This window comes from Notechis scutatus, chromosome 1 (assembly GCF_049901735.1).
Source record: "Notechis scutatus isolate UNSWTSFEM ecotype Mainland chromosome 1, rNotScu1.2, whole genome shotgun sequence".
In the NCBI taxonomy this organism is placed as follows: Eukaryota; Metazoa; Chordata; class Lepidosauria; order Squamata; family Elapidae; genus Notechis; species Notechis scutatus.
The window spans coordinates 319,375,881-319,396,921 of record NC_142009.1 but is presented as its reverse complement, the minus strand read 5'-3'; positions in this window follow the sequence as shown (position 1 = coordinate 319,396,921).

Sequence of the window (21,041 nt, the reverse complement as noted above, 5' to 3'; positions counted from 1 at the left end):
TATGGCAAGAAATCATATGGCACCTGAAACAATAATAATATAACTGTTACTGAACTTATGGTTGACATACTTGTTTTTTTTCAGGGTGAGACACTTTGCTAGCTTAGGTTCCACAAGAAAAGGAATGCCACAAGCTTTTTTCAGATGTAAAACTGCCTAAAATAATAAATAATCTGGAAAGTATTTTCATGAATAAAATTTGGAGGTGGCAGGGCAGTCAGAGGAATTAGAACAAATTTAGAATGATAATTTTTCCTGGCAGGGTTGTAGAATTAACATCAAAATTCATTTATTTATAGCTTTGCTCTAAAATACATCTTTGTTATAGAATTCAATGCTTTGACTGTCGGAGACTCAATTAATATGTTGAAATCTGCCTTGCAGTTTCTTCTTTTCCACTGAAAAAAAAAACAAAGAAAAATGTACAATAAAAACATTTAAACCTAAAAAAATAGACTTTTTTTCTCCCCCTCCCTCTTTGAGAATTTCCCCTAGCTACGTTTGAATCTATAAAAACTTATCTATTTCTTTCTTTATTCATCACCCCATATTCTCTCAGCTGCTCATCCCTCTCAACCTTGAAAAAAGCCCCCTGGGAAGAATTACCACACATTATTTTCCCCCTGGGAAGAGTTGCCACACATTATTTTCACTTTTAATAGAAGTGAGGGAAGTCAGAGGTGATTAATCAGTGAAAGATAGGATTTCCACACTCATTTCTCAGGCACATCACAACTAAACAAATATAACAGCATTGAAGTCCACTTTTACAAGTTTCACTGAAATTCTCTCTTTCCCTGAAATACAGTTCAAAAGCAAATTCCCTTTCAGGAAATGCCTAAAAAGCACATACAGGAGACTTCTGCATAGCACTTCCTTCAAACCAGGGAAGGATAGGGAACTTGAGAAGGGAGCAGGTGGTACAAGAAGAGTTGTCTTAAGATGCAGCCAAGTACCGCTTTGGTGTGGAGAAAATGTGTGCTATATCAGCCCTCTCTAATTAGATCATTGTGCCTCACAGTATTATAATCCCAGGCTCCTACCAGAAATATGTTGTCAGGGTTCCAAGGAACTGACCCAATGCAATAAGAAACTCTGAAGCCTGGAATTTCCTCAAAGTATGAATTTATTAGGCATGTCATATTGGCACGGCTGGTGAAAACCTGACTTTGAAGGACCTGAGGTTTTCCCCACCCAAATCAAAACCCAAAGTTCTTGCCCCCAGACCACTCTTCTGTCACATGGTCCAATCAGGTCACAGTCCCAACTCCAGTTGGCTTCAGTCCATGCCTCCCCAGGAGAAAGAATTTTAATTTGGCTTCGACTCCCCAGCTATCTCTATTTCCCCCCCTTCCCATTCCCACAGCTCCAACCGGCCTTGCTGTGGCAGCCCTGAAGATGCTCCAATATGGCTTCAGGGCTGACCCATGTACCAAAAATGACTTATTTTTGGCCAATGACAAAACCAAGGAGGTGGCTTCATTCAGCCACTTCGATCGGCCGGTAGAAGCGGCCTCAGGGCGAGCGCACACACACACTCTCCTCGCCCCAAGGCCGCTTCTACCGGCCGATCGAAGTGGCAGGTGACTGCACTTGGGGAGCTTCCATCGCCCAAAAGAGACTGCCTAAAGGCGAGGGGACATGGGTAGCCACGCCATGCCCTGAAGCAGCTGGGGACTCTGCCTTCGGGGAGCTTTCGTCGGCCGATAGAAGCGGCCTTGCGATGAGGTACGTGCGTATGGGCTGCTCTAGGTGGGGGAGGAAATTTAGTCAACCCCGAAAAGATGGCCTCGCCGTTTTTTCAGGGGTCAAAAAAAAAATAAGGCCCGGCCTTATTTTGTGAGAAACATGGTAGTAAAGGTAAAGGTTCCCCTTGCACATATGTGCTAGTAAGTTCTGGCTCTAGGGGGGTGGTGCTCATCTCCATTACAAAGCCAAAGAGCCAGTGCTGTCCGAAGATGTCTCCATGGTCATGTAGCCAGCATGACTAAATACCAAAGGTGCATGGAACACTGTTACCTTCCCACTAAAGTGGTCCTTATTTTTCTACTTTCATTTTTACATGCTTTCGAACTGCTAGGTTGGCAGAAGCTGGGACAAGTAATGGGAGCTCATTCCATTATGTGGAGTAGGGATTTGAACTGCCAACCTTTCTGATTGACAAGCTCAGTGTCTTAGTCATTGAGCCACCACATCCCTGTCACATTTAGACATGGTCCCATGATAAAACAGGAAATCAGAAAGTGAGGCATTTTAATCTGGAAACATTCCAAATAGGATTCCTTTGAGGTTTAATGGAATGGCGTGCAGCTATGGAGATTATTGATTACTGGAGAAATAATTATACAGAGGAAGGTATGATTTGGATCCCTCACAATGAAAAGAAGTGTGAAACCCCTGTACTTCACCAGTGAGAATAATTTTTCAGGGTGGGGGAGATGTGCAAAGGGAAATCAAAAGCAATTTTAATGAATGGAAGCAATTTGGGACCCGTGATGAACATAACTATCTTCCTCCATTCATCAGTGCTTTCATTTAGGAGGTTTAAATGAGCTTAAGATGGTCTGGGCTTAAGATAAATGGAAAACTTTCTTCTGATCCTGAGATGTCCATGGTACTCATGTAGGGATTCTCGGTGCCTGGTAGCAGTATCAGAATCCAGCAAACGTGCTTCCATCCTCCTTTAAATAAATCTTCTGTAAGAGATAAACAGGTGGATGAACAGATAATATCATAAAATCCCACTTCATTACCATATAATGTCTTCTAAATTGACTGAAGACAAGATCAAGTGCCCTCTGGTTGTTAATTAAAATAATGCCAAGTATCGATTCTATCCTCTAAATTGTTTCTCTGGCAGTTCTGATTTTCACAGGATGGTTCATAATACAGTATATTCTTTAGCAGAACAAGCAGAGCTGATTCCTTTCAGGTAACAGCGGAGTCCTTATTTCATGATTTATTTTTTATTTTTTTTGTACCCTTGTTAAAATTGCTGCCCATTGTGGCTGTGAGTTGACTAAATTTTACAAGCTGGAAATTGTACAGAAGGCTTTGTTTTTTGGCCCTTCTGTCGATCACTTTCAAGGAATAATGCTGCATTTTAGAAGTGAAGGAATGAAAAAAAGAAATACCTTGTGGAGCTACAAATTCTAACAGTTTTTTTTGAAATCAATAAAAGTTGAAGTGCAGGAAACACAGACTAGGGTGATGCCTAAAGATAGTGGCCATTCATAAAACAGTTATTAAGTGTGACAATGATACATGTAAGTTTTTATTTTATTTATTTATCAAATTTAGGTACCCCTACATTTCACTCACAGAGTTTAATGCTGAGAAGTCTTGATTGCTGTTTAATTTCTACAAAATAGTATTAAACCACCTAATTACTTTCAACTTTTAAAGCCTATCCTTAAAACTTTTCTTAAAACTTTCTCTTTCTACTGCTTTTGTCCCCAAAGTACAATTAGTTTGAGGCATTTAGGCATTCTGAGGTTTACCATGATTTGTTTTGCTCAGGACAATGTTTCTCAAGATTATGAGTTAGTCTAAAATCTGTCACTTACAACCAGAGTAGGAAGAATGCCAGAAATTCTTGAGTATTATTATCGTTCAACTGCTATTTGTTTGGTTACTGGCTTGTTTTGGAATTAAAGCCTAAGAGGTTTAGTGGGACATCTATAATTTTAATATTGTTTAAGCAGTTTTAATCATGCCTTGCTTGTTGTCAAGATATTTCCTTGGTTTCTCTAAAGAAAATGCTGCTGTTTCCGTGACAACCTTGTATTTCTTGCTAGACTAGGGGCAGTTCCTGCTTGAATGATGCTCTTTTGTAATGTGATCGACAACTCAGGCAATTTATGTCCACAACTTGTTTTCCTACATTTTCCCCCTCTAGCTGTTTGCTTTCTCCTGGACAACATGGCAAGCAAGAACTGTGACTGCTTGTATTCTTGAAACGTGCACCTTTGAATCTTTTCTGAAGATATTTCTAAATTGGAAGATGGAAGCTGCCAATCAGGGATCCCACCATCAAGGACATTGACTCAAAAATAAACCAAAATAAATTGTAAAGAGGTTTTAAAATTTTCCAAGAATGAAGCAGAAAAACAGAAGTGTTTTTTTCGGGGGGGGGGGGCAGGGAAATGACAAGGATGGGATAGGTGGTGAGGGCATTCATATTCCCAAGCTGGATAAGGTAGAGAGCATGGCAGGTCATTAAAAAATATCTCTAGTACAGTGTTCTGATCCAGCCTTCACAAGCAATGAGAAACTGCTTAGTAATGAGCAACACAAACCCTTTTTTATTTAAGTTAGGGCAGGAATTATCTTTGGTCACATTGGATAAACAAAACCAAAAGTAATGAGTCACAAATGAAAGTTGTTTCCCCTTCTAAAAACAGGGCAAGAATAGTCTCTGTTCACATCAGCTGAGACAAATTCACCCCCTATTATTTCCCAGTAGGGAGATTCCATTGGCACCTCAAATACAGAGCAATTTTGTCCTGGCAAACCTGGTTCTGGGAAAGGAATCTGATGTGATTGATGTACACTGGAAAACGAACTCCCAAACCCCTACTATTTATTTCCCAGCCAAGGAAGGGCTAGCTAGAGTCTATGTCTTCTTTTCCCTGAGAGCCGGCTTATTGCTTTCCTTTGCTCACCTCTCCTTTCCTCTCTATACATACTCACATCTGGGATGGGCCCCATATGTTCCTCACCCACAGTCAGCTCAGGCCCTGAAGACAGCTGCCCCTCCACCTGGGGGAGGAGAGAAGGCCCTGGCTCTGCATCTGCCGCTGATCCTGCTTCCTCATCAGAGCCTTCCAAAGACTCCAAAGCCAGCCCAAGCTCTCCCTCAACCTCCTCCTCATCTGACTCTGCTGGCAGTTGAAGGGCCACAACACACATAGATCTAGTTGAGTAATTGCAGGCAATAATTAAAATAACTTCCCCTCTATCCCAGCAAGGTTTTGCGCATGGCATCAGTTTCCACCCTCCAGTATGAAAGGAAAAGTGGCAATTCTGTATTGGAAGACCCTGGTCACTGTAAAGGACATGGTCCCACAGGTAACCTCATATGTAAAAACATGAGGTTGAGCCAAAGGGACAATTGGAAGGTCCTCCCATGTTCTCAGCTGCATAGTGTACTCCATTCCTGAGGTACATGGACTCATTGCTAGGACAGCTATGGGATTATCCAGTCTGTTGGTCTTGGATGATTTAAATTTCCATTCTCTGAGATTAGAGCCAGTTTGAGTATGCATGGTTTCCATGGCAATAATATGCTTCTTCTGAGTCCTGCTGACATAGCTGGATTAAATTTGGCCTTTGTCTCCTAGCAGATAAAATGTGACCTAGTACTGAAGGATCACCCCCTCCCCCCAATTAATTATTAGTCATAGACAGATGAAAGAGTTAATTGGACCCATTAATTTTTGCAGGGAGGAGAGGCTGGTTAAAGTGGTCACCTAAGTTATTTGACCTGGAGGACTTTCAGACAGTGCTGGGGGAATTGCAGGGCAGCTTTTTATTTATTATTTTATTTATTTTTATTTATTTATTTGTCAAGCATGTATTAGAAAACAGATATAATTAGAACGTGATTATGATTACATAAAATAGGTATGAATAAAAAGGAACATTAGGACAGGGATGGTAGGCACATTGGTGCGCTTATGCACATCCCTTACAGACCTCTTAGGAATGGGGTGAGGTCAACAGTAGACAGTCTAAAGTTAAAGTTTTGGAGGTTTGGGCAAGAAACCACAGAGTCAGGCAGTGCATTTTGGGCATTGACCACTCTGTTGCTGAAGTCATATTTCCTGCAATAGAGTTTGGAGTGGTTTACCCTAAGTTTGTATCTATTGTATGCTCAAGTATTGTTGTGGTTGAAGCTGAAGTAATCATTGACAGGCAGGATATTGTAGCAGATAATTTTATGTACTACACTTAGGTCAGACCAAAGGCAGGGTAGTTCTAAGTTGTCTAAGCCCAAAATTTCAAGTCTGGTGGTATAAGGTATCATGTTGCAAGCAGAAGAGTGGAGGACTCTTCTTGTGAAATATCTCTGGATATCTCAATTGTATTAATGTCCGATAAGCAGTGTGGGTTCCAGACTGATGAATTGTATTCGAGTATTGATCTAGAAAATGTTTTGTATGCTCTAGTTAGCAGTATAGTATTATCAGAGAAAAAGCTATGCAAGATTAGGTTAACAACTCTTAAGGCCTTTTTGGCAATGTTGTTACAGTGGGCTTTTACTAGGGCTTTTACTAGGCCTCTGAAATAGGAGGTTAGAAAGAGGGTCCTGCATAGAATTATCACTGAATAATGCCTTCCTGTGTGGCCTTCCCAAGGAATTCTTAATTTTTGGTGGAGCCACAGGAAATGAAATAGGCAAAGACATGTTTGGAGTGGATGCTGGATGAAATGAGCATGATCAATGAACCTCAAATTTGAGCTTACATAGTGATAATAATGTTATTTCTCTGCTGTTATTGCATCGGTGGAATGTCAGCCAACTGGGCTGTTTAGAGCCCCTTTTTGAAGACAGGTCAAATGACTCAATTAGTATAACTTGGGATTGTCTGGTTGAGCCTCCCCTGGATAAATCACTTGCATTGCCAGATGGATGAAATCTCTTGAGAAGACAGGGGCGATGTCTTGTGATGTTATCTGGGAGGTTTTTGAGAGTGGTTCACAATAAACTATACAAAGCTCTTTGTGGTAATAGCTCCAACACCTTACATTGGACCCCTGCCCCACCCTCCTGGTTACAGTGGATAAGAAGGAAACAGGATCTGGAAGATGATTAATATTACTTTGAGGGTAGGAGAGACTCCAATAATTTTTAAAAGGTACTCCCAGTCTTCAGAAAGTAAGTTTTGGATAAGTAATGGACAACTACAAATGTATCTCCAACCTTTCTTTCTGAGGGACAGCAGTTGCATGTCTGGAATGGCATAGAGTAAAATCCTCATTAGTTGCTTTATGAATCTCCAATGGAAGGAGAATAATTGTCCTTGTTCATGTAGAGATCTCCATGGCTTTTGATACTGTGGACTATATTATCTTTCTGAACTATCAGCAAGGGTTAGACATTGAAGGAATAATAGTACAACGGACAGGCACACTTAATAGCTGCAAAGGAGAGAGGTCAGACCATCAGACATTCCGTTATTGGGCCTCTTAGTGCTCATCCATCTACCCTGTTTAACTTCCACATAAAACCACTAGAAAGGGGCATTCATTGATTTGGGGTAAAGATATGCTCGGTATGTTATAAGTCTTTCCTGGTTGAGTAGCAGATGTGCTGGAGTAGAATAAGGTAGAAATGCATTTCACAATAAAAAATAATGCTTGAAAATATTGAATTATTTCATTTACTGGATGATCACATACTCCAGATTATGAGAAAGGAAGAAAAGCATAATCAACATTCTCTGACAGGGATCTTTTTTCTCCAGTTTCCAAACTGGGCAACTGTTAAAGTTATTTTCTCCTGAAGAACAATTCTATAAAGAGCCACAGGGACGCAGTGGTTAGAGTGCAGTACTGCAGGCTACTTCTGCTGATTGCTTGCTGCCTGCAGCAGTTTGGCAGTTCATATCTCACCAGGCTCAAGGTTGACTCAGCCTTCCATCCTTCCGAGGTTGGTAAAATGAGGACCCAGTTTGTTGGGGGCAATATTTAACCCTGTAAACAGCTTAGAGGAGGCAGTAAAACACTATGAAGTGGTATATAAGTCTAAATGCTATTGGTATACAATTCAGATTATAATGCAAGGATAAAGATAACATCCCTTCAACCTTCTCTAAATAATGTCCATATTTTTCTGTGCAACCAAGTGTTGTAGTACTACCCTATTAAATTCATTCTACTCTGCTAGGCCAAATGGACATATACTCCTTTGTGGTTAGAACCAAATCTATAATGTGGACTAAATGTGAAATTAAAGGGTTTTTGTCTTTTGCTGTTTAGCTATTGCAAGCAGCTTAATTATTATTTTCACCAAAATCCTGACACAAACATATGCACACTGCTGTTCCTTATGTTATTCTTTGAAGTTTCATCCAAGAAGATTCTGTGCAGGCTATTTCTATCTGCTAGATTTTATGCCAAAATCATAAGGCTGCTGCTAAGTGGATTTGCATAGAAAGATCTACAGTATTTTCTTTCTACACACTTCCTGAAAATCCTTGATTTTTTTTCCCCTTGGTCTAAATCCTACATTTTTTTATTGTGTGGTCATTCTCTGTAAATGATAATCATTGAAGCTTAGTTGATAAATCATTACTATGGAAGATCTTGCTTCAAAACCCAGTGACTCTCCCACTAATGAAAATTGGAGAGGGGGAGTTTAAAGATCATTCAGGACTCATTCCTAACAGACAGGAAGTAGCAGGATGAAGCTAGGCAGAATCACATCCAATACCTATACAATCAGCACAGGGTCCCCCCAAGGCTGTGTGCTATCTCCACTTCTCTTCTCCCTATATACCAATGACTGCATCTCAAATGGTCCATCTATTAAAATACTGAAGTTTGCTGATACCACAGCAGTGATTGGTCTCATTCGAGACAATGACAAATCTGCATACAGACAGGGGGTTATACAACTTGCCTTGTGGTGTAACTGGAATAATCTGGAACTGAACACACTCAAAACCGTAGAAATGGTGGTAGACTTTAGAAGAAACCCTCCCATACTACCACCTCTTACAATACTAGACAACACAGCATCAACAGTAGAGACCTTCAAATTTCTAGGTTCTACTATATCACATGACCTGAAATGGACACCTAACATCAAAAACGTCATCAAAAAAGCACAACAAAGAATGTTCTTTCTGTGCCAACTCAGAAAGCTCAAACTGCCCAAGGAGCTGCTAATACATTTCTACAGAGGAATTATTGAGTCTATCATCTGCATCTCTATAACTGTCTGGTTTGGCTCTGCAACCCAACAGAACAGACACAGACTTCAGAGAATAATTAGGATTGCAGAAAAAAAAATTACTACCCACCTGCCTTCAATCGAGGATCTGTATACTGCACAAGTCAAAAAGAGGGCTGTGAAAATATTTACAAACCCTTCACATCCTAGACATAAACTGTTTCAACTCCTTCCCTCAAAACAATGCTACAGAGCACTGCACACCAGAACAACTAGACACAAGAACAGTTTTTCCCGAAAGCCATCACTCTGCTAAACAAATAATCCCCTCAACACTGTTCAACTATGACAAAGTCTGCACTACTATTACTGTTAATCTTCTCATCACTCCTTATCACCCATCCCTTCCCACTTGTGATTGTAGGACTGTAACTTTGTCGCTTGTAACCTTACGAATTATATTGACTGTTTCCTAGTATGATTTGATTGCTGATTGTACCCTATGACTATCATTAAGTGTTGTATGTTATGATTCTTGATTCTTAACGAATGTACCTTTTCTTTATGTATACTGAGAGTATTTACACCAAGACAAATTCCTTGTGTGTCCAATCACACTTGGCCAATAAACTGTTCTATTCTATTCTATTCTATTCTATTCTATTCTATTCTATTCTATTCTATTCTATTCTATTCTATTTATTCAGCCCCTTGTAATGATAATCTGCAATATATTATCACCATTTGTAAAACATAGAGGAGATTTATTAGTGAAGATGAACATCACTTTTGCTTCTGAATCAAAAAATAAAGGAAGAGTTTCCACGGTTGGGTAATGAAGATATACATGAGGTGTCAGAAATATTTTAGCTTTTTCCATGGAAAAAGAGATGCATTTGTCCTTTGTGTATGCTAGTAGTTGTAGTCATTTATTTCATTTGCTTTATATTTATCAGGCCAGACAGTAGAGAGAGACCAATCTGTCAAGCACAAAAGACCAGGTGCACATGTGGAGGTTCAATTATGTAGTGTGCATAAGCACGCAATTGTGCCTACCAATCCTGTCCTATTGTCCCCAATTATTAGTTCCTATTTCTTATGTTTAAATTTATGTTTATTCTTGTTTCTGTTGTACTGTAAGCTTTTGACAAATAAATAAAATAAAATAAATAAATTAATTAATTAAACTGATTTATTGCTAAAAGCCTATGCAAAGGTATCATCTCAGCTAATGGTCAGCATTAAATAATGGTCAGTGGCATTCAAGGGGGAGGGTGGATTTAGTTCACTGGTGGCTATGTAGGAATTCAAAGTGATCCCCATTTTCACTCTACCCCCAGGTTCTGCCATTCCTTCTCCTACCTACACAATCCTTTCTTTGTTTACATCTAATAAACAGAATCTTGCCAAACTAAGTTGTAACTTTCTAAATACTAGACATATCCTGAAGAGATTCTACTGTGATTGTCCTAGACTCCTCTCCCCGATCCAGCTGAGGATTGTGCAGTCTCTTCAGTCTCTCTGGGAAAGCTCTGTGTTGCCAACCCCCATTTCCTATCCTCCATGTGTATATTTCATCACATCTACAATATTATGCTGTCCCCCAGGGGTGGGATGCAAATTTTTTAACAACCACTTCTGTGGGCATGGCTTAGTTGGTGGGTGTGGCTTGGTGGTCATGTGACTGGGTGGACATGGCTGGGCATGGCCAACTCAACATCACTCACATTGAGGCACGCATCTCCTTGCCTGGCCTCTCATGACTGTGGGGATGCTGCAACAGTCGTAAGTGTGAAAAATGGTCATAAGTCATTTTTTTCAGTGCCATTGTAACTTTGAATGGTCACTCCACACAAGCAAAGTGCCAGCAAAAGAGGGAAAGAAAACTCCAGAGAGGTTCCTGAGACAGGAAGTATAGTCCTGCCAAGAATGTAATAAGGGTTAACAGAGAGGCAGTTTCTGTAAGCAACACCAGAATGTTTCCTTCCTGCCTTCCTTACAGAATTAGGCCAGTAATTTCTTCTAACAACCGGTTCTCCGAACTGCTTAGAATGTTAACAACCGGTTCTAGCGAATAGGTGAGAACTGGTAGAATCCCACCCCTGCTCTTTCCATTTAAACAGCAACTACATCTCTTCAACCCATCACAACACCCATATATGCTCTTTAACCTACTTAATGGACTTTTTCCTTATTTTATCACCAGCCCTCATTTTCCCCAGCACCATTACAAAAAGTAATCACTGTTGAATTCTATCCGTTTTTTCTGCTTAGATTATTCTGTAGGTATACAAACCAATGGCAAGTAAAGAACACTAAGGAATGATCGATGACTGATCGATGACTGAGAAGTAAAATGTCTTCTTCCTCAAGGAAAAACACAGTCCAGTCACCTTTTGAAAAAGCTTTTGAGAAAGCTAAGGAATACTCGGGGGGGGGGGGGGGGGGAATGGAAAATTAGGACAGGGAAACACACAAAATGCCTTATAATAAATCAGGGAGTTGGTCCACTAGACTTGTTTACACTGTTTGTCAAGGCTATCCAATGATTCAGATTCCCAGTTTTGCCTGGAGATAAAGCTCAGGGATTGAACCTGAACATACAACAGATTATCTGCATTGGTGCTGGCCAAATCTTCTCCTTCTGCTGCTGGAGCAGAGATGGTATTCAGCAGGTTTTGACCAATTTTGGAGAACCGGTAGTGGAAATTTTGAGTTGTTCAGAGAACCGGAAAATACCACCTCTGACTGGTCCCACCCCCATCTATTCTCTGCCCCTCGAGTCCCAGCTGATCATCTTTTGTTGTCCTGCACAGGAGAACGGAGCTGGAAGGCAGGTTAGTGGGGTGGGGAGGGAATGGGATTTTGCAATAACCTTCCCCTGAAGTGGGGTGGGAATGGAGATTTTGCAGTATCCTTCCCCTGTCACGCCCACCAAGCCACGCCACACCCTACCAAACCACGCCCACAGAACCAGTAGTAAAAAAAATTAAATCCCACCACTGTGCTGGAGATACACATTCCATCACAATGCAAGTTTTAGAAATGCCTATTAAATCATAACATCATTCCTGCTATAAGCTACCCAGAGTCATCTTGTAGGGGAGGCATACAAATTTAATAAATAGAATAAATAAATACTTATAATTCTGGCTCTTCGTTCCCCATACTCTGTGTATTTGTATGGAAACACTGGAATTCTTGTTAGGAATAACATAGGTTACCTAACGTGGTTTGGGTAAAATAATATATATAAACTATGATAATGATTTTAAGTGTGTGTCACTTTAACTGCAAAGCATGTAATTTTGGGTGCGGCTGTAAATCACCATAAGAGGGAGCAAGAGAACCTACTGGCTTACTGAATTGCTTGCTGACAATGATGGATAGTTAACTGCGTGTTCTCTGCTGTTGCTGAAGGAAGAAAGGAGGTTTGACTTCTTCATATCTCTACTGCGAAGAGATAAATTACTGGACTGATATTTGTAAGTTTAATGACCTCTTTTTCGACACTGGACTTTGCAACTGAATAATCCCCGGACGGACTGAACTAGTGAATGATATATGGACTGTTTGACTATGCTATAAATCTTACTGGAATAAACTATTTAACTAGCACATTGTGTCTGTTTTACTGAGTGTAAACTACAACAACGTTTATCTCACATATTTGCCTGCCTGCCTGACTGCCGTGCAGGTTCTGCTAGGGTGTATATCCCTAACAATTCTTCTGATCATGTAATTTATCTGATTGCTAATTTGGGAGTAGTATACTATACCTCTTCCATTCCCATTCCCAATGCTTGGTATCTTTGTATTTTTTTGGATCTCTTCTCTAGATTCAGTTAAAGCCTTCCAGATAAGGCTTTTCTTCCCAATTCAGGTGAGGTGCTGAAGATGATTAGGGGACTGGACTGGAGGCTAAAACATATGAAGAATGGTTGCAGGAATTGGACATGTCTAGTCTAATGAAGAGAAGGATCATGGGAGACATGATAGCAGTGTTCCAATATTTGAAGGGCTGCCCCAGAGAGGAAGTGGTCAAGTTATTTTCCAAGGCACCTAAAGGCCAGACAAGGAATAATGGATAGAAACTGAACAAGGAGAGAGTCAACCTAGAAATAATGAGACATTTTCTAGACAGTGAAAACAATCAACCAATGGAACAGTTTGCCTTCAGAGGTTGTGGGAGATTTATCACTGGAGGCTTTGAAGAAGAGACTGGACTGCCATCTTTCAGAAATGGTATAGAGTTTCCTGCTTGGGTGGGGGATTGGACTAGATGACCTACAAGGTCCTTTCCAATTCTGTTAATTTAATATACTGTATATACCTAAAGAATCACAAAAGTCTTTCCATGACATGTTAAATAGAATGGGTCTATTCTTCTCAGTAAGATTTTTGTGACATTTCCTCCTCCTCCTCCTTCTCCTCCTCCTCCTCCTCCTCCTCCTCCTCCTCCTCTTCCTTGCTTGAAGAATCTTCTTCCTCATTCTCTAAGGCTTATGGCATCTGCTCTTCCTCCAGGAATCCAGAGATATGAATGGGGAAACCCTGAAATTTATCTTGAAGTCCTAATATCAGCCAAAAGATGCAACACAGCAGAAACAGTACATCCCTTTGAGTTACTTTAACTCAAAACATAATAGATAAAGAGGAAACTGAAGTTCTTAGAGCTAGTAGTCAAACCATAACTGGGATGTTCAGTCTTCAACTGCCTAAGGGGGGAAAAAAAGCTTTGCCAATTTGTTTTCTAAGCAAATTTGACTTATAGCAGAACTTAGTACTGGTGGAACTGCAAATTTCATTGCTTTGACTAGAGATCCCCATAGCATTTATCCTGAGGGTGCTCAATTTGGTATACAGAGATAGGATGATAAAAGTTCATGATGCTTCGTGACCAGGCAAAATGGGTCTGATTTAGACATATATCACTTACCCAAGAGAGAGTGGGGTCATCTCAACTCAAGCAAGTAATTGTTAGTGGCAGCACTAACAAAACAAACTGAAATTCATGCAGGAGATAGATTTTCTGGGAGGAAAATTAATCCATCCATGTAAGCTAGGGAAGGATGTTTTGACATCTTCCTAGACATTTTGCCCATCATTTCTGGAGATTATTTTCTGCCAGCCTCCCTCCCCCCACATTTCTTTTTTCAATTCAGAATCACTTATCTCTGTTCTAGGTCATTTGGCCATCCATTTCTTTACTTCCAATATCGTTCCTTTTTCCCTTGACTTTTAACTTTCTGTTGCTTGGGAGATTGATTGCATAGGAATTGAAATCTGTGGGGGAGAATATATAACCTTGAAATTTTCAACTACCTTTCTCAAATTTTTCTTTTCATGCAAAAGAGGCTTCTGTTTTTTTTTAATCCTATTTTTAGGATGCTTCAAAATTTCTTTAGGATTTGTTTTGATGAAGTTTAGAACATAGAACATAGAATCACAGGACTGGAAGGGATCTCAGAGACTAATATTTTATTTATTTGATTTTATTTATTTGATTTGTCAATCACTTACAAGGTAATAGATATAAGTATAAACATGAGTAAGAATACAGGAAATAGGTACGAATAAATGGGGACAATAGGACAGGGACTGTAGGCACGATGGTGCACTTATTCACGCCCAAATCCTTGCTCAAGGCAGGACACCTTATACCTGTGATGGCAAACCTATGGCACACATGCTGGAGATGGCAAGCAGAGCCCTCTCTGCAGGCACATGAGCCGTCGCTCAGCTCTACTTAGCATGCGCGCGCACCTCCCACTGGCCAGCTGGTCTTTGGGTCTCTGTCACGCTGTCAAGACTGAATTTAATTTGGTGGTGGAATCGTATGAATTCAGTTTGACACATTTGAGGACTGGAAGGGGCGGTAGACCTGAGGTGGATGAAGCTCCAGCCAAAACAACATAACTGGGCGATGAGTCAGCTGCATTCCAACTGCTGCTCAGCCAGAGAAAGGAGGAGTGGAGTTGCCAAGAAACCATTTTTTATCCTGGTTGGACAATGTGACTTATTGTTTTGGAGAAATGAGAACCTTTTATTTTATTTATTTTATTTTTATTTATTTGATTTGCCAATTGTTTACAAGATAATAAGTATAAATGTATACATAGTTGTGAATACATGAAATGGGTACATATAAGAAAAATAAAAGAATAAGAGAAACAATAGGACAGGGACGGTAGGCACGTTGGTGCGCTTATGCACGCCCCCTACAGGCCTCTTAGGAATAATCTTAGTGAATAATGTTTTAGTTATAATGATGTGGAAGCCTGGGAAATTTTCAGTACTGGCTTCCACCCAGTTAGTGCCAAGATGTATAATTAAAATAAATAATTTTTTGAGGAATTACAATGTGTCTGAGTTCATTTTATGATGATTACATTACTAGGAACCTGACATGTGCATGCATAGGGGGAGGGGCAGGGGTGGGATCCCACAGTTCACACCTATTTGCTAGAAGCGGTTGTTAACATTCTAAGCAGTTCGGAGAACCGGTTGTTAGAAGAAATTACTGGCCTAATCCTGTAAGGAAGGCAGGAAGGAAACATTCTGGTGTTGCTTACAGAAACTGCCTCTCCGTTAACCTTTATTACATTCTTGGCAGGACTAGACTTCCTGTCTCAGGAACGTCTCTGGAGTTTTTTTCCCCTCCTTTGCTGGGACTTTGCTTATGTGGAGTTACCATTCAAAGTTACAATGGCACTGAAAAAAGTGACTTATGACCATTTTTCAACTTACGACTGTTGCAGTATCCCCACAGTCATGAGAGGCCAGGCCAGGAGATGCGTGCCTCAATGTGAGTTGGCCACGCCCAGCCAATAACATGACCACCAAGCCACACCCACCAACTAAGCCACGCCCACAGAACTGGTTGTTAAAAAATTTGAATCCCACCTCTGGGGAGGGGCACATGTGGGGGACATGCACGCATGCCCAGGGATGGGGCACATGCATGGGGGATACACATGCATTGAATTTTGGGGGTTTGCACACACGCACATGCATTTGCACACACACGCACTTTCGGCACTTGATGCTGAAAAGGTTAGCCATCATTGCCTTATACCATCCCAGTAAAGTGGTTGTCCAATCTATTTTTGAAAACCTCCAGTGATGGAGCACCCACAACTCCAGGAAGCAAGCTGTTCCATTAATTGTTCTCACTGTCAGAACATTTCTCCTTACTTCTAGGTTGGATCTCTCTTGAACAAGTTTTCACCCATTACTTCTTGTCCTGACCCTCAAGTATTGGAAGACAGCTATCATGCCTTCCCAATCCTTCTCTTTGACAAGGTTCAGCTCCCTGAACTATTCATCATATAATTTAGTTTCCTGACTGTTTATCAGCTTTGTTGATGATAAAGAGGATTTAAGAGGATTGGTATGCTTATCCAAACTTTTCTACCAGTACCAGGTCCATTTGGTTCTAAAAGGACCAAACCCATAGGAGAGGAGGTGATATTATAGGGTGAAATATTTTCTTTTGGGAGCACTCTGCTATAATTGGTTAGCTCCTTTGAATACATTGGTGAATTCTTTCAAACCTTTAACCATCTTGATCAAGGGATTTACTCATTTTAACTCTGCTCAGTGCACAACACAGCAGCAGCTCTTCCGATTGTGAAATTAGATGAAGCAGCTGTTTGACATGGCATTCTTAGGTGTTGTTAACACTTGCAGCACAAGCTACAGAAGCATCCCATCTGTGAGGCATTAGCCTGCTTGAAACAGAGGCACGGAACAGTAATTGGTTTGCGTATATTGTTCTGGGATGAGGAAAGAAGAATTCCTCATCTAGAATTTTGCTTTGCATATCAATAAATTGAACCTGTCTAGTTCATTTATTAACTCATTCCAAGGGTGAGGAATTCTGTTTGCTTATAAAAAAGATACATGATACTATAAGAAATATACACCACTATGGGACATAAAACATAGAAGCATAGGACTGGAAGGGATCAACCCCCTGCCCAAATTAGGAGAACTTTATGATCCTGGTCAAATGGCTATTTTTTAAAACCTCCAGGGAGGGAACACCTGCAACTTTATGGGGCATTCCATTGATTAATTGTTCTCCACTCTCAGAAAATTTCTCCTTACTTCTAGGTTGGTTTTCTCTTGAAGAAGCTTCCACCCATTTCTTCTTGTCCTGCTCTCAGGTGCATTGGAGAATAAGTCAATCCTCTTTTCTCTGTAACAGTCCTCAAGTACTAGAAGATAGCTATCATATCCCCAGTAATCTTACTCTTTGATAGGCTACCAGGGATGTCTAATGGGTGGCCCGAGGGCAGGATGCCTCATGTGCAGGCCACACACATCCCAGCTCTGCGAAGGGAAAAAACGTCACGATATATCAGATGACGGCAATGTGATTTTGACACCTGTGGGCTAGACATCCTGGCCCCCTCAACCATTCATCATGTAATCCAACCTCCAGACCCTTTATCATCTTTGTTGTCTTCTCTGCACACTTTCTAGAGCACCAGCATCTTTTTTGAATCATAGTCACCAGAGCTACACACAGTATTCCACGTATAGAATCATTATTGTGCTATAAAGCAGTAATTACTTTTCATGATCTTGATGCTATCCCTCTGTTGATGCAGCTTAAACCCACATGGCCTTTTTTCTTTTGCAGTTGCAGCATGTATGCTAGCTCATACTTAAGTGATGGTCCACTAGGACACTTAGATCCCTCTCACAATTCCTACTGTCTGTTGAGCCAGGTACCCCCTATTCTGTACCTATGTATTTGGTTTTTCCTGCCTAAGTTCAGGACTTTGCTTACTTACTGACTGACGTATTGCACTTACATTAAGTTGATGATGAATAAAGTTACCAAAGGAAAAAATAAAAAAGTTGGAGGAGAAGAAAAGAAAGAGAATGAATCTGTTCAAAAGCCTTCTGCCAGACCTGTCCCGGCTTGGGCGTTTAGGAAAGAAAGACCCTCAACTCCATGTGTAGCAAAATGTATGCTTTTTACTAAAGCCAAGTGGTTACAAGCATAAGAAAATCAGCTTTGAAGATTCCCACATAAAGCTGATATTGTTCCCTTCCCCCAGGCTCTCCCCTTTAGTCATCTTACTAGTGTCCAATAAAGTTCAAATTGGTTGTTTTGGTAACAGTTTGGTTCCTCTTTGATGGGCAGTCATATTCTGTTCCCATGCCTGTGTCCTTGGATCATACAACGGTTGTCTCTGATGGGCACTTCTGGTTCCTGTCATTCCCCCCCTTCATGAATCCTTCTCTCCCCCTCCCCACATTTTATGGCAGGTTATTCTGACCCAGGCTTCCTCAGACGTACTGAAACACAAGCTTGTTTGAAAAGCAAAACCTATTTTAATGCAATGCTGGGAATTATTTTTATTCACAGTTCTCCAAGATAAGCACATGCCTATCAGTGCTGTGGAATGCTGTCAAAAACAGAAGTCTCCAAAGTAATTATAACTGTATCAGAAAAAAATGACCAGAATATGCAGAGCTTCAAGAAGGACTCAGAATCTAATTGAATTGCTTTGCTTCCTGCAAGGTGTTCGTCATTGAGGTCTGACTTTTATCTCTTATGGGAGGAGCGATCACCTCCCATCCTTACTCCCAAGTCGCCCCTTCTGCTTCAGCTGCTCTCGCCTTCTAGCAGCTCTGCGCACACGGGCACTGGGGACAGGTTCCCCTGAGTCTTCTGCTTCACTGCTGCCAGACTCCGAAGGCTCCAAAGGCAGCACCCCACTTCCAGATGGTCCTGGCCCCATCCCTGCATCGGACACAGGACCCTTGTCCAAGTCCTCTCCAGACTCCCTGACTGGTTCCCTTTCATCCTCACTGTCTGATGCCTCTGCCGTCTGTGACCGGCTGCCAGTGAACCACAACACAGGCTGCCATTAAAGTGAAGCAGAGAGGAAGTGGTGTGATGGCAGATCTGACTCCTCCTTTCTCAATGCATGTTCACAATTTCACCTCTACTAACTGAAATATGATGTCCTTTGGGATCTTGCATTAAGAGATGTCTCAGGTTCTTACCAACGAATAAAAAAAAGAAGGGGACTGGTTTGTGGGTCTGCACTAATCTCATTTCTGGCCCAGTGCCATAATAAAAAGATGGCTTCCACCTGAGTTAGGCCTCTATTCAGCGAAGTTTGAAAACATCTCCTCCAAAGTGCCTAATTGATATTATCGGAGAAGATCTGCTTGCAGGGAATAATTGTGCAAATGAAGCAGAATATAGTAGCAAAGTGCATATACAGCTGTCGTTCAAAGGAAACACTGATAGTGCTTGGCTAGCACACCACGTAGACACAGTGTGTCAGATTCTGGACTCACAAAAGCTAATTGGCCAGCAGTGGTGTGCAATATTTTAACTCAAAGCTGCTGATTTCCATTTGGCCCTCTGATGGGTTTTCATCCTATAACCTGCAGAGCCAAATTAATGTGGCAGGGCCGAGAAAACCCTGGAGGCAGACAATAACAACCTTCTGGATTCTCAGATGATTAGAGGCCTTGAAGTCACCCCCTGAGATAATCTATTCCAGCCACCTGCCATACAGCAGAGGCCTCCCTTATCCAGCCCCATTTCTCATGCCACCTAACACAATTTAAGTCAGATAATGGAATTGTTAGGTTCCAGATGTGGGAAGCAGCCCACAACTTGCTTGCCTGCTGATCTGTAGAAGAAAGAAAAAATGGTATTCTAGAATTGGACATTCCTTTCAATGAAGTTTTTTTTAACACAGTTGCTTTTTTCCACCATTTTATAAGTTACTATAGCACCGTCCCATGATTTTTTATTGTAGACCCCTGCTCCCCCACCATTTGCCTGGTCCACAGGTAACACACCCTTTGATGAAATAATATTTATACAAATACTGCTTGAATCGGAGGATCAGATCACTGCTGTGCCAACATTTTCCTCTGTGGTTTTAATTCAATTTAATTCAGCACAATGGAACAGAATTTGCCTTCTATTCCATCCCCCTGCACTTCAGGAAAGTAAATCTGCAATGAGATGCTCATGCACGGGATAGAGGCAGATATTGCACTTATCTTAATTGTGATGAAATAGTTCTTTTCTTAAACATCATCATTTCAGAGATCTGTAAACTTCCAAGCTTACCACCCTTGATTTAAATTCCATGGAATGACAAACAGAAAGAAAAAATATCACGGTCCTTTTATAATGTTGGAGGAAAGCCAGGAAAGCTCCAGAATACTACAGAGACATCAAAACCAGAGACAATAATAATCTTCATCTTCTTCTTCTTCTTCTTCTTCTTCTTCTTCTTCTTCTTCTTCTTCTTCTTCTTCTTCTTCTTCTTCTTCTTCTTCTTCTTCTTCTTCTTCTTCTTCTTCTTCTTCTTCTTCTTCTTCTTCTTCTTCTTCTTCTTCTTCCCCTTCCCCTTCCCCTTCCCCTTCCCCTTCCCCTTCCCCTTCCCCTTCCCCTTCTCCTTCCTCTTCTCCTCTTTCTCCTTCTCCTCTTCCTCCTCCTCGCTGTTTTTTTCCCTTAAAGGCTTTAATATAACTTTAATGGCATAACAAGTCAATTATTCTTAATCCCAAGGTTATGATTTTTCACTTAGCATAAAATACAAGCCCAGCCTGTTAACTTTGTTTAGAAATTAGTGTACTATGTAAACACTAAAAGTGGATTAATTCAGGAACCAAATTAAGTATGTTGCATGAGAATAGACAGTTAGATAAGTGCTTAGAAGCATATTCATCTTGCATTTGAAATTCCAGGAGAAATAATTGCATCCTGTGATTTGAAACTGCATAATGTTCTTCTGTAATAAGCATTTTCTATAACTCAACAATGAAAAATATGGTCTAATCCACTTAAATTCACACACACGTATTCACACACATGTATTTATTTACTATTTATCTGTCTAGCCATCTAACTTTCTGACTATAAAGCTAGCCATCTAACCAGCTAACTAATTAGCATCTGGCCATCTATTTAGCTACCAACTTGAGGAAACAGGAATTGGTTTACCAGAATGACTTGTGATCTTGTGTCAGCTTCCCCACTGACTTTTCTTGTGAACTGTCAGGGAAGTTTGGAAATGGGGTGATCATATAATTACAAGATGTTGCAACCATCATAAATGTGAGCTGCTTGCCAAGTGCCTCACTCACA